Source organism: Octodon degus, unplaced genomic scaffold (assembly GCF_000260255.1).
Source record: "Octodon degus isolate 3935 unplaced genomic scaffold, OctDeg1.0 scaffold00071, whole genome shotgun sequence".
NCBI classification, from domain to species: domain Eukaryota; kingdom Metazoa; phylum Chordata; class Mammalia; order Rodentia; family Octodontidae; genus Octodon; species Octodon degus.
In genome coordinates, this window is record NW_004524647.1 from 7285859 (window position 1) to 7303109 (window position 17251).

The window sequence follows — 17251 nt, forward strand, 5'->3', positions numbered from 1 at the left end:
CTTTTCCCCCAAGGCATGGAAGATACACTTGCAGGCCAATCTTCTCTAGATCCACCCACTAACTGATTATACTTAGGAAGCTGAAAGTGCTTCAAAGTATCTTCATGAGGTGCTTTTACAAAATCATATAGAATCATAATATGGGAGATGCTCTGTGAATCACATAAAAACACAAAAGACAAAAAATCCTTATATTAAGACCCTCTAGCCCAGTCCAGGCTTCTACTACATAATATCACTTCTTTCTTTCTTTTTCTTTTTCTTTCTTTTTTTTTTTTTTTTAAGCAACAGTCTTTATTGGGCTCAGACCAGAAGTCCATGGGTCTTGAGGACCTCTGCGAACTTGCTGATTTTCTTCTCCACATTCTTCTCAGCCTGATTCCATAGCCTCATGATCTACTTCTTCTTCCTGTAATGGATCTTGGCCTTCTCCTTCCTCTTCTCCTCTCGAGTGGCTGTCACCACCTGGTACTTCCAGCCAACCTCATGAGCCAGGCGGCCCAGGTAGGCAAATTTCCTCATTGACTTCAGGCTCGCAACCTTGAGGGCAGCAGGAACCACCACCCGCCTTTTCTTGTCATAGGGTGGTGGGATCCCATCAAACACCTTGAGGTGGTCCAGGGCAGCCTCAAGGTCCAGGGCGGTCCAAGGCGGTCCTCGCTTGGTCTTGTGGGGAAGCATCCCTTGCACAGTCCTCCAGAAGATACGGCTGGGGGTCCGGAAGTGGTAGGGGCCACGGGATGGGTTGGTGTTCATCCACTTGTGGAGGAAGGCCAAGTACTTCAACTTGTTTCTTTAGAAGTTGCCAGAAATGTTGATACCCTCGCAGCACACAACCACCACCTTTCGGCCTAGCAGTATCTGCTTGGCCACAATGGCCGCCAGGCAGCCCAGGAGATGGCCTCAGCCATCCAGCAACAGGACCTGACCCTCTGCCATCTTCAGCAGATGCCCGAGAAATCATAATATCATTTCAATTACTGATTTTTAATGGTAGGGGCTAAGTTCTTGTCTGTGAGGTTTCACTAATAACCTTAATAATGAAACAGAAAGTCTGAAAAATGTTATAGGTCTTCTGAGTTGTAGCTGTCTGAGAACCTCTTTATCATTTTCATTTGCTCAAATCCAACCTGCTGGTAAAGTTTCTGGCTAAATTTTCTTTTCCATGATATGTTAAATTTTTCTACTCTGTGTGCAGGCTGGCCTTGAGTTTTAAATCCTCCTGCTTCAGTTTTCTGAGTAGCTGGAATTATGGGCACACATCACCATATTGTTCTCTATCTTTTGTTGTTTTTTTGAAGGCCTTAGTACTAAAGAAAATTGGATTATTCAAAACCAGAAGACTTTTAAAATGAGGTAGAGCAATTCCTAAGACCAGAGGTTTCCTGTATGTATTGTAGGGAAATAAGAAAAGCTTTGAGAAGCCAGGTATGACGGTGCACACATGTAATCCCAGCACTCTGGAGGCCAAAACAAGAGGATGGTTGTGAGCTCAAGGCCAACTCGGGCTACTCAAAAAGTTCAAGGCCATCCTTAACTATATATCAAGACCCTGTCTCAAAAAACAAAATAAAGCAACAAAAACCTGACATTTTCAAGAAATATAACAATTACTTTTGCCTGTTTTAGGATGGGAGGTATATAAAAGCTGGAGAAGTCAGTGGAGCAAGGTCAGGCATTTTTAATCTGTCTTCTGCTAAAAAGAGAGTACTGAAAACTTTTGAGTGAAGGAGTACCCGCGGATCAGAATTGGAAATTTCACTGGTTTAAATCTTCAGAATAGATCAAGGAGAAGTCAAGTTTCTTACCTAGCATAGGCTACTGTAAGAAAACACCCTGAACTAGGAGTGGTGGCACATGCCTGTAGTCCCACACTGGGAGGCTGAGGCAGGATTACTATGAGTTTGAGGCCAGTCAGGGCTATATAATGAGTTTCAGGCTAACTATATAAAAAGACTCTTTCTATCTCAGGGGGGAGAGAGAGAGCGAGAGTGAGAGCAAGAGAAGGAATAGCAGACATTTGTCCTAACGAAATTTAGAACATCCCAGATTTTTTTTCTTTTTAATCTCTCCTCTGTGACTTCATTTAAACCTAATAATCTTCTAAAGACATGATATCCTAACACCAGAGTTATGGAGGCTGGAAAGTCTAAGATTGCGGAGCTAATGTGGTCAGATTATAGTGAAGGTCTTTTTTCTTTCTTTCTTTTTGTTTTATGTATTTAGTACAGGGTCTACAGGGTCTCACTACACAGATTGGACTCATAGTGATTCTCCTATTTTCAGCCTCCCAAGCACTGGGATTACAGACATGTGCCACCATGCCGTCTCAATCACTGTCTCAGTGCACCCCGGAGACTGGGCCTGCACGGCAAGCCAATTATCAAACCCTGGTCACTTTAATCTGCTGAGCTATCTGGCCAGCCCATGAGAGTCTTTTTTAATAGACAGTGGTTTTCTTGCTTTGAGCTCACAATGGGGGAAAATCTCTGTGATTTCTTCTTATAAGGGCTGTTAACTCAAAACCCTTGAGATTTTGGATTCTCTGAAATAAGAAGGTTGACTGAGCCATTATAAACATTAGCTAGAGAAAGACTAGTTCATGGGATAAATTCTTGAACTACCAGGAGCAAGGGTAGATAGCAGCTGGAAAAAAATATCACTGAGCCTAACAGCCAAGAGCATTTTCATAACAAAAATTGAAGGAAGGAATGCACAAGTTGTTTATACGGAAACTACATTGCCTATATATAAAAGGGGAGGGTAATGCAAAGTTAAGAAAGTTTAGGAGTAGAATAGTCTGTAAGTAAAAGTGTTTGTGGCTTCTGGGTTAGTTAGAGTTAATAATCTGGAAAGCTGAAGCATAAACTGGATGCAGTGGTACGCAATGGTCAGCCCCATGGGGCCTGAGTCAAAGTTTTAGCATTCATCTAGGAGTGTGAAATAATCTTTTACTGGTTTCAGGCCACAGCTGTTAACTGATTACCTTCCCTTACTCCCGTCTCCTCCATTTTCTTGCCCTTGTAACTAAATTTAGGGTAGCCTAGAATTTTTATCAGTACACGAATCTCTCACCTTTGTGACTTCATTTAAACCAATGAGTCATCTGCTAAAGACATCATATCCTGACACCAGCACATGAGGGCTTGGGATCTGACATTAGAATCTGGGGAAAGGCCTGAGCATTGAGACCTGATGGCATAAATTCCAGCCAAAGTACAAAGGCCTGAAAACCACATAGGCCCATGGGATGAGTCACAAGAAAGAAGGATGTCTTAGCTCAAAGACCTGCAGGCAGAGAGCAGATTTCTGTCTGGCCTTTAGGATAAGACCTACTCGCTTTGGTGAGGGCAATCTTTCCTGAGAAGTCCACTAACTTGCACACTGATCTTATTCGGAAATATTCTCAAACACACATCTACAAAGTTTAAACAAGTTCGTGGATATCCTGTAGCTCAGTTAGGATGACACCTAAGACTAAACATCACAGATTCTCCATTTCCATTGTGAGAATTTGCTAGGATGTTTTTCCTTTTTGAGATAGAGCCTCACTAGGTAGTTCAGGCTGGCCTTGAACTTTCAATGATCCTCCTGACTCGGCCTCCCAAGTGCTGGGATTACAGGTGTGTACCACCATTCCCATCTCTGCTAAATTTTATACATAAGTACAGAATTATGACATGACAGCTCATACCAACCAATTTCTTTTTGCTGCTTATATTGTAATATTTCCAGAATCCAGACACTTAAATGCATGGATATGACTTTTAAAATTAGTCTAGGGGCTATACATGAAAACTGTTAGGTAGAGATATCCTAAATGCTGACCAAGAGGTGGATCAGCACAGTGTCACATTACTGTTGGTCTAATTTTATTTTTATTTTTTATGTTTTTGTACTGGGTTTTGGAAATCAATAGTTTCTTAGGAGAAACCCTCAATAATTTGGTCATTGGTTAAAAGATAAAGTTTAAAAAAAAAATTACAGGGGCTGGGGAGATGGCTCCATGGAATAAGTGCTTCCCTGGTAAGTGCAAGGGCCTGAGTTCAATCCCTGGTTCCAAAAAAAAAAAAAAAAAAAATTACAATAAGGTTTTCTCTTAAAAGATGCTTTTGATATAAAGCTATATTAAAAAACAAAGGTTTTCACATGTGTATGATAATTCATTATAGTTAATCTCATAGTGTATTAAATGTATTCATGATAAGTGCAAGGGCCTGAGTTCAATCCTTGGTCGTGAAAAAAAAAAAAAAAAAATTACAATAAGGTTTTCTCTTAAAAGATGCTTTTGATATAAAGCTATATTAAAAAACAAAGGTTTTCACATGTGTATGATAATTCATTATAGTTAATCTCATAGTGTATTAAATGTATTCATGATTCTAGCTGTACAGGCCTTCTAAAATGTAACAGTGCTTACTGTGATAAGACATTCAGACTGCCTTAAACAAAAAACCGGTGATGTATATCCCATTGAAGGACAACTGATTAGGCAAAAATTTCTTATACATTAGTTAGAGATGATTGGTTAAAAGTCTTATGTCAAAACAAAAATTTAAGTATGTCACAAAATGTCATCAAGATTGTCTGGCTACAATGTTGTATATGGTTTTGATTTCTTTCTTTTCTTTCTTCTTTAATTATTTGGTATAGGGTCTCATTACACAGTTCAGACTTGTAGTGAACTCCTGTCTCAGCCTTCCCAGCGCTAGATTACAGGCGTGTGCCACCACATCTGGTTTCGGCGGACGGCTCGGCGTGGGGCCGGCATGGCATGCAGTACCAGGGATCAAACCTGGGTCCTTGTGCTTGCCAGGCAGGCACTTAGATCGCCAAGCTATCTCCCCAGCCCCGGTTTTGATTTCTAAATTTCTGTTTAAAAATATATAACTGCTGTCTGTTAACATTCTATAGAGATTTAAATATTAAAATATCCATGGTTGTTAAAAAACAACAATTCCATTTTATGTCTAAGGTGTTTGATACTCAGATAGGTAATAATTTTAAGCTTGCTGTCTCCATTACAGGGTAATGCCATTAAGCTTCTCTTCTGGATGTTTAGCAACTAAAGTTTAGAGACCAAAAATTAGAGTGCCAGATGGTTATAAAGATAGCCAATGTTCTGGCCCAAACCCTTCAAGGTCAGTGAGGACTCAGGACATAAGAAAACCTCTGCTGTGACATCCTATAACTTAATTGAGTCCTGACTTTTCTGATACATGGTTCCAAATTAAATCCTGAGATTAACTGACCTTGTCAGATAGCAAAAGTAAAATTTATATTTATACATGTCTTGCTTTAACTTGGTTTAACTATCCAGCAAAAAAAGTGTAACCAAGAGATATAAAAAATAATGCCATAATAATATGCTAAACTATAAAAGATTCAAGTCACTAACAACTTTGACAATTGCCAGCTGTACTGATAACTCACTACTACTATAGACTATTGGATCATATAGGGTTGCATTGCTAAATTCAAATACCAAAAACTCTTGAACAACAAGAATAAAAAAGGCTTCTAAAGTGTTCTCCAAACACAGCTTCTCCAACTTCAACTGAACATCCATCCCTCACACAACAAAACAAAAAGGAAAATAAGTTGGGAGTCACAGAAGCTGAAAAACTAGTCAAATGTATGAAAATGAGGCCAAGGAGATAGCTTAGTAGAATAAGCGCTTGCCTGACAAGCACAAAGGCCTAAATTTAATCCCTGGTTCCACCAAAAAAAAAAAAAAAAAAAAAAAGAGGTATGAAAATGAGACTAGGCCTCAGTGCCTAAAGCAGTCAAACTACCTCACTCCTGAGATAAGCATCCTAACTGGTGAATGTCAGCTATTTAGTCACTAAGTAACCTTGTGCTATGTGACACTAACTCTTCAAAGGTATAAATAAATGTCCATACTGTTGTTCTGGGGTCATCTTGCCAACCAGGCACACAGGCCTCCACCTGACCCAGCTCTTGTCTTCTTGTCTTATCTTTTCCTCATTCCTGTTCTTTTTTCACTGGGTACAACAGATCACACCAAGCAACTAACAGATCCTTACAAATGGAGATTGAACTCAGGACCTTAAGATTTCTAGGCAGGTGGTTATATGTTGGTCAAATTGTATTTTATTTATTTATTTATTTATTTATTTATTTATTTATTTATTTATTTAGTATTTTTTAGGGAAGGGTCTACAGGGTGTTCAGGGTCTCACTACTACATCAGATTTGTAGTGATCCACCTGTTTACAGCCTGCCAAGAGCTGTGTTCACGGGCACACGCCACCATGCCCAGTCTCAATTGCCATCTCAGTGTGCCCCGCGGGCAGGGCCAGCACGGCAGGCCTGGGGATCGAACTCCTACTCCCTGAGCCTGCTTGCAGGTGCTTTAACCCACTGAGCTTTTTGGCTGGCCCTGTAGGTCAAATTTTAGATAAATAAGTCTTCATGTTGATAGGTTGAAGCATATATAGGAGTCTTATGGTTGCAAGCAAGTTGGAAGTCTAGGTTTGTGACTACTTTCATTTGTGACTATTTCAGGGGGCAAATTATCAGAGCTTTGGCTCTCTATTTTTAGGACAGGATCTTTTTACAGAGTGATCATGATGATGGTCATAGCAAGATGTGGAAATTGTTTTTTTTAAAAAAGTGTTTCTCTATTATCTCTAGCAGAAATGTGCCAGTAATTGACTAGTTTTGCTCAAATCTATCTCTTAGTCAATCACTGTGATCAGGTATACAGGATACAGTGATTGATCAGAACTTGGCCACATGCCCCATCATGGTTAGGAAAGAAAAGTAGTTTGGTTATCAGCTTCTCATTACTTCACATTCCATACCCCTAGAGTAACCAACTCTTTCTGTTTTGAGGTCTGAGGGAGTCTCCTTACATGGAATCCTAAGTGCTAAAGCTGAGACAGGCTGAGTAAACCAGGAGAGTTGTTCCTATACACCATCACAAAAGGAAAAGAAATCTAAAATTTCTTCAGACAAAAATCTAAAGCTATCATAGAAGCATGTAGCTTGCACTCCAGCTTTCTTGTTCTTTAAATTTATTTTGTGGTTATTTTTCATTTACAACACCCTTATTATCTTGGGATACTTGGCAAGACACTGTTTGTTTGTTTGTTTGTTTGTTTGTTTGTTTGTGACAGGGTCTCACCATGTAGTTCAGGCTGGTCTTGAACTCACTATGTATCCCAGGCTGGCCTCAAACTTGTGGCAGTCCTCCTGTCTTTGCCTCCCAAGTGCTGGGATTACAGGTATGTGTCACCATGCCCAGTGAAACTTTTTTCCAGGACCCAATGATTTTTATCTTAGTGCCAATAATTTAAATCTCATCAGATGTAAATGAACCAAGAGACTCAAACAACTCATAGTCATTCCATGTGTAATTCCCTAACCCAATGTTTCAGTTATTTTCTCATTGCTGGGAAAAAAAAAAATACCAAACACCTACAAGTTAAAGGAGGAAAGATTTAGTTTAGCTTACAATTTGTAAAGGCTTCAGCCAACAGTTGACTGGCTCTACGGCAGGGCAGCATGACAGAGGAGCATGACAGAGGAGAAACAGTCCATGGCACATCAGGGCAGGCAGAAGGTAGTAAGCAGCAGCTTGCTTCTTCCATTTATCCCTTCCAGGATGCCAGCATTTTGGACGATGACACCCACACCCAGAGGAAAAACAGTTAATGGTATGGCAGGCAGGAAGCAGCAAAATTTCCTTCTTTTCCTTTTTACTTCATGCAGGCTATAATTGTATCAGTTAGTGTTACCCACATCCAGGGTAAGTCTTCCTCTCCTCAGTAAATCCATCATTCACACCTCAGGACAGGCTATTATGGTTTGTGTTTAGATATCCCCCAAAGTCTCATGCAATCACACATAAGTGAGGGTTGTTCAGAGGTGGCTGGATCTACAATGTACGATGCTGGGATTAAGATTAATGGTATGAATGCTACTCACCTAAGTAATCTGGATAAGATATCAGGATAGAAAGAGCAGTAGTTGTCTCTTGCTGTTTTGCTACTACCTTCTGCCCACCATGAACTGTTTTTCGTCTGTGATGTCACCCTGCCTTGGAGCCAGCGATGGTGGAACAAAACTTCTACAAACTGTGAGCTAAGCAAACCTTTCTTCCTTTAACTCTGAGTGTCAAGCATTTTGTCTTGGTAATGAGAAAAATAACTAAGACATATGCTAAACAAATCAGTATACTAATCCCGTATTACATCCGTAAATCAGTCACTTCCCCAGAACCCAGCTATGTGTGCATGAGGGTCTGGGGGGGACATCTAGATATAAGCCGTAACACCCAGAAACTTTATTTTCACACTGTTGTATGCTTCAATAACAATTGTATTTTTCAATTGTTATTGAGAATTTAGCTTCTTTTTTTTTTTTTTTTTTTTTTTTTTTTCCTTTTTTTTTTTTTTTTGTGGAACCGGGGATTGAACTCAGGCCTTTGCACTTGCCAGGCAAGCACTTATTCTACTGAGCGATCTCTCCAGCCCAGAACTTAGCTTTTAAAATGCACATTAAGTCAACTTTGTGAGGCACTTTTATCTACAGGTTAGACTATAAAGAATTAAGTGCCAGTGTGGTGATATGCACCTGTAATGCTAAACACTCCAGAGGTAGAGATAGAGGATGGCAAGTTTAATCCCAGCCTGGGAAATTTAGTGAGGCACTGTCTAGAAGAAGAAAAAAAAAAAATAGCTAGGTATGTAGCTCAGTGATAGAGCACCCAGTTAAGATAAACAAAATGATACAAACCAAACAAAACACTCAGGACCAGGAATGCAGCTCAGTTGGGAGTGCTTGGTTAGCATGCATGAAGTCCTGGGTTTGATCGCAAGCACTACAAAATGAACATATATGTACATAAAGTAACTCGTCAGTTTAATACAGGTTTTATCCTTTGTCATAGCATTTTCTTTCTTTCTTTCTTTCTTTCTTTCTTTCTTTCTTTCTTTCTTTCTTTCTTTCTTTTTTTTTTTTGCCCCCCACACAAAAAAGTAACAATTCATCCTTGATTTAAAAAATTCTAAACCACCAGGGAGATAGCTCAGTAGAATAAGCACCCGCCTGGCAAGTGCAGGGTGCTGAGTTCAATCCCCAGTACCACGAAAACAAACACACAAATAATCAAACAGAAGGGGCTGGGGAGATAGCTCAGTGCGATAAGCACTTTCCTGGAAAGTGCAAGGTCCTCAGTTCAATCCCTGGTACCACAAAAATAAATAAATAAATAAAATAAAAAATTCTGACATTAGTTCCTCTTAATAAAGAAAGCTTTCAAAACCACTGTGTTTGGGATGGGGAGATAGCTCAGCAGCATAAGCGCTTGTCTGGCAAGCACAAGGCCTTGAGTTCAGTTGCCAGTACTGCATGAGGTATCAGCCCTGGAACCCCTGGTGTATCATGCCAGCCACTGAAACCAGGTGTGGTGGCACACACCTATAATCCCAGTGCTGAAGAGGCTGAGACAGGAGAATCACTACAAGTCTGAACTGCGTAGGGAAATGCTGTACCAACAACAACAAATTAGTATGTTCATCATAAATTTGACTTAAGAGAACAGATAATCAAACTGTTTTTTTTTTTTTTTTTCGGAACCAGGGATTGAACTCAGGTCCCTGTGCTTGCCAGGGAAGTGCATATTCCACTGAGCCATCTCCCCGATCCCCAAACTGTTGATTTTTTTAAAGCAACATTTACTTCTCTACCATCCTGAGAAAATATGAAAACAAGTTATTTACAACAAAATTTTCTTGGGCCAGGAAGCTTGATATATATATTAATACTTTTAGAATTCTGTCATATTTTGGGTTTCTGTTATACATGGGGTTTGAATTCTGTGTTTGCAAAAAAAAAAATGTGCACTACATTTGTTTACTATCTGGTTGAAATTATTGTCATAAGTTAATTTACTGATATACATCTTCATAGACTTTGCTATTAAAAAAACAAAACTTGCTTTATCAGTAACAAAAGGGTATTTATTCAAGTATAAGAAAAAGAACTCCTGCTGGCCCCACTCCTGGGGTGTACTGAGACCACAGTGGAGACTGGGCATGGTGGTGCGTGCCTGTAATCCCAGGACTTGGGAGGCTGTAAAGAGGAGAATCACTAGGAGTCTGATCTAGTAGTGAGACCCTGAACACCCTGTAGATCCTTCCCTAAAGTACAGAGGAAAAAAAAAAGAGAAAGAACTGAGATATAAATGAGTGAGGTTTTTTTGTTTTGTTCTGTTTTTTGTTCCAGGAATCAAACTTGGGACCTCGGGCTTGCCAGACAGATGCTTATGCTGCTGAACTATATCCCTGGCCCTGAAGCACCTTTTTATTTTAATTTGTTTGGTTTATTTTTTTGAGAAGTGTCTTGCTATGTAGCCTAGGCTGGCCTTGAACTCACAATCCACTTGCCTCAGTCTGTTGCACACTACTGAGATTATATGTATGTTCTACTGTGCCTACATTTACATGACTTTTCGGTACTGGGAATCAAACTCAGGACCTTGCACTTGCCAGGCAGGTGCTGTGCCACTGAGCTATATCTCAGTTTTGTACATGACTTTTTAAAAATACATTAGAGTATCTTTATTAATTATATTATAAGAACACCTTTTTCAGATTGGTGACCTACTTTTCACCTAAATATATCTGTAAATATCTCCCCTTTTCAGGATCACCAACAACCGTCCTTCCTTCTTTCCTTTCCTTCCTTCTTTCTTCCCTCCCTCTCTCCCTCTCTTTTCTTTTCCACTTCCTCTTCCCTCCCTCCCTCCTTTCCAGATAATTTAAAAAACAATATTAGAGCTTTGTGTAGCTTTAATTGATATGTACATTTTATTGCAATACTCTAGTCACTTTAATAAAAAGTGATCACAATTTTCTTAACAACTTGGAAAATTGGGTTAACTATCATTTCTAATATAATGGTTTTGAGCAGTCAGTGCTCAGTTTTCTCAGAATTACATATCAAGTTTTAGGCTTAGTCACAGCTCCACAATAATGGAAATTTGTATTACAAGTAAACTGATAAACATGCTGTGTACATTTGGAATAGACTTCAGTTTATTACAATGATGATGAGTACATCACCGTCAGAACAATTATAGGGAGCTTTGGGTGGACGGTTGTAGTTGTGTGGGTTTACTTTTTGGGACCTCTACTTCATAGAATGGAATATATATGGAATAATATATATTATTATATTATTCTAAGCAATGGAATAATCCATTGTTTTTTTTAAAATTCTAATACTTTACCCATTTTCCTTACTACAGTCTGTAGTATATTTTAAAGTCAGGGATTATGATGCTTCCAAAATTGCTCCTTTTGTTCAGCACTGCTTTGGCAGGTTTTTTTGTGCTTCCGTGTGAATTTTATTATTGCTTTTTCTAGTTCCGTGACAATGTCATTGATATTTTTATGAGGATTCTATTTAATCTGTAGATCACTGTCTAAATTAATAAAAGACATATGACAAACTCAGCCCACACCATAGTGAATTGGGAAAAAGTGACAGCATTTCCTCTAAAATCAGGAACAAGATAAGGGTGTCAAATTTCTTTGCTTTTATTCGATGTAGTACTTCAACTTTTAGCCAGAGCAATCAGGCAAGAGGAAAAAACAAATAAGAAAGGAAGTGAAAAGCCAGCCTGAACTATATGGCAAGACCTTGTCTAAAAAAAAAAAAAAAAAAAATCAATCAAACAAAATACAAATGGGAAAGGAAGAAGTCAAATTATCTGTTTGCAGGTGATATGATTCTGATTTAGAAACCATAGAGATTCCACACCAGGACTCTTAGAAACTGCTAAACAAACTCAGCAGAGTACCAAGATACAAAATCAACACACAAAAGTCAGTAGTAATAACGGATTTACTAAGAAATAAGTTAGGAAAATAATTGTTTTGTTTTTGTTTTTTTTTTTTTGTATTTAGTGCATGGTCTACAGGGTCTCATTACACAAATTGGTCTTGTAGTGATCCTCCTGTTTTCAGCCTCCCAAGCACTGGGATTACAAGTGTGCACCACCATGCCCAGTCTCAATCTCCTTCTCAGTGCACCCTGGGGTCAGGGCTGGCATGGCACACCGGGGATCAAACCATGGCCTGCTGCTCTCTGCCTAAGCAGGTGCTTTAATCCTCTGAGCTATCTGGCCAGTCCAACTATTCTATTCTTAATAACCTTTAAAAACACAACACGACACAACAAACAACAACCTAAAAATCCAGCCCTAAAGATAACCAAGGACATTAGAGATAGCTACAACTACCTACAATTAGAGATATCTACATTAGAGATACCTACATTAGAGATATCTACAATTAAAATTATGAAACATCAAAGTAATAGAATACTAATAATGCAAAAACCATAATTATTGGGAGAATTAATACTGTAGAAATCACTTGTTTTTTTAACTGTTTCATTCCTCTTTTGATTTGGTATAACATATATAATGTACATATCACTTAATTACTTGATAAATTTTTGTATCTGGATTCCTGTATTCAATGTTATGCTTTTGAAATTTGTCTTCAATAGTTATTTGGGTTTTATTGTTTTGTAGATTTCTTTGTTCACTCAATTATACACATAACACAGTAATCTATCTTCCAGTTAGTGGAGATTTGTGTCATTTCCAGTTAGGCTTTTATGAATAGCTGCTATGAACCTTTCTGTAGTACCCTCTTAATATTTGAGGAGAGGCTGATATATCCTTGGTAAGCCGCTCCCATGTATTCCTCTAGCCTCCCCTCAATACCTAACACCACAGCTTTCCTGGTAGACATTTACTGTTCTATGGCTTTAGACTAGTTGCATGGTAATTTGTTTCCTAGGTTTCACTTGGAAAATAGACTCCAATGCCAGGACAGAGTCTACTCAGAGTTTCCATGATTATCACAAATAATGAACAAATAAGTTCAGGAAGTCAGTCTCCTGTATTTAAATAATCTATTTTGGTCTTGTTGCTGTTTAAAATAGAAACATGTTCCCAGATATATTTCAGTGATTGATCATGAAAGAATGTAGATGTTGACACTGCTATTTTCTTTCCTAACATTCCTACCCACTTTCTTCATCCCCTCATTTAATTCTTTTTAATAGAAATTCAGAGAAAGGCAGATCCCAAGTGAAAACATAATTAATACTTAAAGAAATACAATTTATTATACAAGGAATGCCATTATAGGGGTAGTTTATTCAGAACTTTTTATTTTAATTTTTCTTTCCTTAAAAACTACCTATTCGGGAGATCTAAGAAGCCAGACATTCTGGGTTTGAACCATGGACATTAAATCATGAAGAAGGTCAGATCTAAACTCTGAACTTCACCTTTTTATTTTCTAAATTATGGGTATGATATCTTCCATATTGGGTTTCTTGGAGACTTAACAGACATAATACTTGATAAGGAATGAAGCCCAGTTCTCAGTGAATCCAAACTTTCTTTCTAAATGAGTTGACATTTCTGTTTCCTGTTTTCTCTCTCTCTGATAATTTGTTTTAGGAAACAAGGCACCCTCTGGGCTATAGAAAGCTCACAAACAGCATACCAGTATTTTAAATTTTAAAGGCCAACAGTGGTAGTTGGCATTGGTTAGACACAGAGTGACTCCAAGAATTTCAGTTTCAGTGTTAGATTATGATATATTCTATTATTAATGTCCTATATTTGGAAGGCTGTGTTTCTTACAGTTCTGTGCTAAAATACTAGTATTGCTTGAGAATCAACGTGCAATGTGAAATTGATAGTATCAGCTTCATTCCAAGATTTTAAAAACTGAGCCATGAACAATTGAAAAAAAATACCTTTGTTGTGTGAGTGTTTGAGACTGAAAAATATTTCAGTTCATTAATATTATTTTTTCATATGATTACTAATTGTTAGGACATGAGTATTCATAAAGTTGTTTGGACTTAATTATTCAATAGATTCTTTGTTTAGGTTTTCTTTTGGTATAGAAGTGCTAGAAAAAAAAATCTGTTAAGCATCCTTGAAAGTTAGGAACTTTCTCTACCTTGTTGAATCTTGGAGAGACAATAGTGATATAGGTAAAGATGTAGATATTTTTACTAGGTATATAATAACAAATGTTGGGCTATTTGTTTATCAATAAAATTATGGGAAAAAATAACAAACGTTGAATCAAATAGTCAAGACTACATCTCGCATATAAACATGTTGTTCCTCAGGAAATCACTTCTTATAATTAATTGTTTTTAAAATTTTATTAGTACATGTATGCAGTTCTTGAAGTTTATAATTATCTTTGGGAATGGTTATATGTGCACACCACAGCTTGTTTCTTTTTTTTCTTTAATCCCTTTTTCCTTTCCTCCCCCTCCCTCCCTCCTCCTCCAATTTTCCCATCTCATTTTCCATTCTTGTTGATACTATTTTTCTTATCTCATGTTATGGTATTTAATGTTTACATTGAGGTGATTAGGATCCTCTACATCTTTATTATACTTGTCTCTCCTTCCCCTCCTCCTCCCTTGACTTTTGTCCTCCTCATTCCTTTCTACCGACTATTATTCTATTGTTTATAATATGTAACTCTTAATTATTCTCAGAATGTAATTTAAATATCAGCACCTTCAAGAAGCCATCCCTAATTTATTTAATGTATTTGGTATAGGGTCTTGATACCCAGCTAGGATTCATAGTGATCTTCCTGTTTTCAGCCTCCTCAGTGCTGGGATTATAGGTGTGCATAACCACACCCAGTCTTAGTGGCTGCCTCAGTGTATCTGGGGGATGGGTTGGTGCAGCATGTAGTGTGGGGATGGCACCCTGGTCCCTGCACTTGCCTAAACAGGTGCTTAGTCTGCTGAGCTATCTTGCCAGCCCAGCCAGCCCTAATTTATAACTCTTCTACTCCTATGTTTAGTGAGGAGTCTGATAGACATCTAGGCTCCCGGGCCTCTTTTGTGGAACCCATCACACCATTACTTTTATGTGAACTAATGGATACAGATGAAATGCAGATGAATTTAGCATTAATGGAACTTGGGACAGTATCTAGCACATTACAGCTGCTCTGAAGATACTTGCTAATGAATTAATGAAACATTGAGAGGACATGTAGGTAATAGTAGTAAACAAGCAGCATTTACTATGAATTTGAGTTGCTTTCAGATTTACTCAAATGCCTGAAGATGATTTAGTTGTCCTATAATTTAAAGACCGTCTAGTATAATCCTCAAGATACATCAATTCAGAGAGCCAAATGGACTGTAATCCCAGCAATCTAGGAGTCTAATGTAAAAGGATTACAAGTTTGACTCTGGTCTAAGCAACTTAGTGACTCAGCAAGACCCTGTCTCAAACACTAAATAAAAAAGGGCTGGGACTGTAGCTTAGTGTGAAGATCTTGGGTTCAATCCCCAGTACCAAAAAATCAAAAGAAAGGTGAATGGAGAAAGGTGAGGATCAGTAGTTATTTTGGTTATAGGAACAGGTAGAACTGAACTTGCATTTTAGGACTGCTGCATTTTATTTTTTCTATGCTACTTATTGGACCTGGTCATCAACAAGTAGAGTGTAATTTTTTTCTTCTTTTAATGGACAGGATTCTCTTTTTATATTTTTCTTCAAACCTTAGACAGCCAAAGAACAGTTACCACATACTATATTGCTCAAAGGGTACTCCAGAGAAACAGAATCAGTAAGAGGATATTTATTATTGGAATTGATTCAAATAGAGAAGCCAGAATGTCTTAACAATCTGTTTTCTGCAAGCTTAAGAAAACAAGAAAGTTGGTGGTATAATTCAGTTTTAGTCTGAAAGCTCAAGAATTGGGATGGAGGGGCCAGGGAGATAGCTCAGCAGCATAAGTGCCTGCCTGGCAAATGCAAAGTCCTGAGTTAAATCCCTGGTGCTGAAAAAAAAAAATTGGGGTGCTGATGGTATCTCAGACTCAGTCCAAGTTTGAGAACCAGGATCATCAAGGTCTGATAGTAGGAGACTGGCTATCTCAATTCAAGCAGACAGCAAATTCACCCTTCATTTTGTTCTATTCAGATCCTCAGTGAATGAAGCCTACTCACTTTAGGGAAGGACATCAGTTTTACTCAGTCCACCAATTCAAATGAGGGTATTTCTTTCCCAACATACTATAATCCCTTAGCATAGTAGTGGTGAACCTTTGGTACATGTGTTTTTTCTTTATGACAAAAGAGGCTTATGTATGAGTTATTTTTTTCTAAACTAAAAACTCAGTATTCAGATTTAATTGAAATATTGGCATTTTGCAATAAATAAGTGGGTTTTGGGTTCCAGTTTGGTCGCTCCTCTCTAAAAGGCTGGCCATCACTGTGCTTAATGAAGCTGACACAAAATTAGTCATAACATGTGGGTTACTTGCTTGAGGCCATTTCAGAGGAATTATGATCAATCAAAGATGGATGGAAGAAACCTTACAGGACAATTCAAAATATTTTTTTTTCAAAATATTTTTTAAAACCTTCAGAACACTGAAAATAAGGGCCGACAGAGAGCTCAGAGGACTGGGGTTCAATCCCTGGCACGCTGTGCCAGCCCCACCCCCAGGGTGTATTGAGAAGGCGATTGAGACTGGGCATGGTGGCACATGCCTGTAATCCCAGAGCTTGGGAGGCTGAAAACAGGAGGATCACTACAAGTCAGATCTGTGTAGTAAGACCCTGTAGACCCTGTACTAAATACATTAAAAAAAAAAAAAAAAAGAAGTGTATGTCCAAAGCACTGAAAATAGTTGTGTTTTTATTTATTATTATTTTTTTTAGTTAAGTATTTTTATTCTTTTGGTAATCTCTTCCAGGGTTAACTACTTCCATTGTAGGTGATGAAATATGTAAGGATCCACTTCAAATGTTGGCACTGCTATGAACATAGTCTCTTTCCCTTCTCTGCAACTCAGAATTAAAACTTTGATTCTTGTTTTATATTCCAGTCTCAGAAGTAGTTCCAGTGCAGAAATTATTTGCAGGCAGTCTTATGCTTTTTAGCAGTGGTCTCTGACCAGGTTCTATCTTCTCCATGAACACTACCAATGGACTTAGTTTAGATATGTATTAAACTAAGAGGGATTCTCTCAAATGAGTTTAAATGCACTTTATTTTTAGAAAACCTACATGGTGTGTTTTTTCCCTAAAAAACAATGTCTCCATTCCAAAAAAATCAGTCAAAATAAATGGAGCGTTCAAGATGACATCAGTCCCATTTGTCTAAAATCCTGGTATTGTGTAGATGACAAGCAGCAG

At 38.1% G+C, this 17251-nt stretch overlaps 1 pseudogene; it reads right to left on the reverse strand.

Moving 5' to 3' along the window:
* Window positions 1-303: 303 nt before the first annotated feature.
* LOC101560350 lies at window positions 304-910 on the reverse strand (annotated as a pseudogene).
* Window positions 911-17251: the final 16341 nt, after the last annotated feature.